Below are 3,559 nucleotides of genomic sequence, written 5' to 3'. Positions count from 1 at the left end.
TGAATTTAAACTTTATTTAAATGATGATGGTCCAGGATCAACATTAGTAAATTTACACTGTATTTAAATGATGATGGTCCAGGATCAACATTAGTAAATTTACACTGTATTTAAATTATCATGGTCCAGGATCAACATTAGTAAATTTACACTGTATTTAAATGATGATGGTCCAGGATCAACATTAGTAAATTTACAATGTATTTAAATGATGATGGTCCAGGATCAACATTAGTAAATTTACACTGTGTTTAAATGATGATGGTCCAGGATCAACATTAGTAAATTGACACCTATTTAAATGATGATGGTCCAGGATCAACATTAGTGAATTTAAACTTTATTTAAATGATGATGGTCCAGGATCAACATTAGTAAATTTACACTGTATTTAAATGATGATGTTCCAGGATCAACATTAGTAAATTTACACTGTATTTAAAAGATGATGGTCCAGGATCAACATTAGTAAATTTACACTTTATTTAAATGATGATGTTCCAGGATCAACATTAGTGAATTTACACTTTATTTAAATGATGATGGTCCAGAATCAACATTAGTAAATTTACACTGTATTTAAATGATGATGGTCCAGGATCAACATTAGTGAATTTACTTTTTATGTAAATGATAATGGTCCAGGATCAACATTAGTAAATTTACACTGTATTTAAATGAAGATGGTCCAGGATCAACATTAGTAAATTTACACTCAATTTAAACGATGATGGTCCAGGATCAACATTAGGAAATTTAAACTTTATTTAAATGATGATGGTCCAGGATCAACATTAGTAAATTTACACTGTATTTAAATGATGATGGTCCAGGATCAACATTAGTAAATTTACACTGTATTTAAATTATCATGGTCCAGGATCAACATTAGTAAATTTACACTGTATTTAAATGATGATGGTCCAGGATCAACATTAGTAAATTTACAATGTATTTAAATGATGATGGTCCAGGATCAACATTAGTAAATTTACACTGTGTTTAAATGATGATGGTCCAGGATCAACATTAGTAAATTGACACCTATTTAAATGATGATGGTCCAGGATCAACATTAGTAAATTTACACTGTATTTAAATGATGATGGTCCAGGATCAACATTAGTAAATTTACACTGTATTTAAATGATGATGTTCCAGGATCAACATTAGTAAATTTACACTGTATTTAAAAGATGATGGTCCAGGATCAACATTAGTAAATTTACACTTTATTTAAATGATGATGTTCCAGGATCAACATTAGTGAATTTACACTTTATTTAAATGATGATGGTCCAGGATCAACATTAGTGAATTTACACTGTATTTAAATGATGATGGTCCGGGATCAACATTAGTAAATTTACACTGTATTTAAATGATGATGGTCCAGGATCAACATTAGTAAATGTACACTTTATTTAAATGATGATGGTCCAGGATCAACATTAGTAAATTTACACTGTATTTAAATGATGATGGTCCAGGATCAACATTAGTAAATTTACACTGTATTTAAATTATGATGGTCCAGGATCAACATTAGTAAATTTACACTGTATTTAAATTATGATGGTCCAGGATCAACATTAGTAAATTTACACTGTATTTAAATTATGATGGTCCAGGATCAACATTAGTAAATTTACATTTTATTTAAATGATGATGGTCCAGGATCAACATTAGTGAATTTACACTGTATTTAAATGATGATGGTCCAAGATCAACATTAGTAAATTTACACTGCATTTAAATGATGATGGTCCAGGATCAACATTAGTAAATTTACACTGTATTTAAATGATAATGGTCCAGGATCAACATTAGTAAATTTACACTGTATTTAAATGATGACGGTCCAGGATCAACATTAGTAAATTTACACTTTATTTAAATGATGATGGTCCAGGATCAACATTAGTGAATTTACACTGTATTTAAATGATGATGGTCCAGGATCAACATTAGTAAATTTACACTGTATTTAAATGATGATGGTCCAGGATCAACATTAGTAAATTTACACTGTATTTAAATGATGATGGTCCAGGATCAACATTAGTGAATTTACACTGTATTTAAACGATGATGGTCCAGGATCAACATTAGTGAATTTACACTGTATTTAAATGATGATGGTCCAGGATCAACATTAGTAAATTTACACTGTATTTAAATGATGATGGTCCAGGATCAACATTAGTAAATTTACACTGTATTTAAATGATGATGGTCCAGGATCAACATTAGTAAATTTACACTGTATTTAAATGATGATGGTCCAGGATCAACATTAGTGAATTTACACTTTATTTAAATTATCATGGTCCAGGATCAACATTAGTAAACTTACACTGTATTTAAATGATGATGGTCCAGGATCAACATTAGTAAATTTACACTTTATTTAAATGATGATGGTCCAGGATCAACATTAGTGAATTTACACTTTATTTAAATGATGATGGTCCAGGATCAACTTTAGTGAATTTACACTGTATTTAAATGATGATGGTCCAGGATCAACATTAGTGAATTTACACTTTATTTAAATGATGATGGTCCAGGATCAACATTAGTGAATTTACACTTTATTTAAATGATGATGGTCCAGGATCAACATTAGTGAATTTACACTGTATTTAAATTATGATGGTCCAGGATCAACATTAGTAAATTTACACTGTATTTAAATGATGATGGTCCAGGATCAACATTAGTGAATTTACACTGTATTTAAATGATGATGGTCCAGGATCAACATTAGTGAATTTACACTTTATTTAAATGATGATGGTCCAGGATCAACATTAGTGAATTTAAATGATGATGGTCCAGGATCAACATTAGTGAATTTACACTGTATTTAAATTATGATGGTCCAGGATCAACATTAGTAAATTTACACTGTATTTAAATGATGATGGTCCAGGATCAACATTAGTGAATTTACACTGTATTTAAATGATGATGGTCCAGGATCAACATTAGTAAATTTACAATGTATTTAAATGATGATGGTCCAGGATCAACATTAGTAAATTTACACTGTGTTTAAATGATGATGGTCCAGGATCAACATTAGTAAATTGACACCTATTTAAATGATGATGGTCCAGGATCAACATTAGTGAATTTAAACTTTATTTAAATGATGATGGTCCAGGATCAACATTAGTAAATTTACACTGTATTTAAATGATGATGTTCCAGGATCAACATTAGTAAATTTACACTGTATTTAAAAGATGATGGTCCAGGATCAACATTAGTAAATTTACACTTTATTTAAATGATGATGTTCCAGGATCAACATTAGTGAATTTACACTTTATTTAAATGATGATGGTCCAGAATCAACATTAGTAAATTTACACTGTATTTAAATGATGATGGTCCAGGATCAACATTAGTGAATTTACTTTTTATGTAAATGATAATGGTCCAGGATCAACATTAGTAAATTTACACTGTATTTAAATGAAGATGGTCCAGGATCAACATTAGTAAATTTACACTCAATTTAAACGATGATGGTCCAGGATCAACATTAGG

Source organism: Danio rerio, chromosome 8 (assembly GCF_049306965.1).
Source record: "Danio rerio strain Tuebingen ecotype United States chromosome 8, GRCz12tu, whole genome shotgun sequence".
Taxonomy (NCBI): Eukaryota; Metazoa; Chordata; class Actinopteri; order Cypriniformes; family Danionidae; genus Danio; species Danio rerio.
This window is presented reverse-complemented; position numbering follows the sequence as displayed.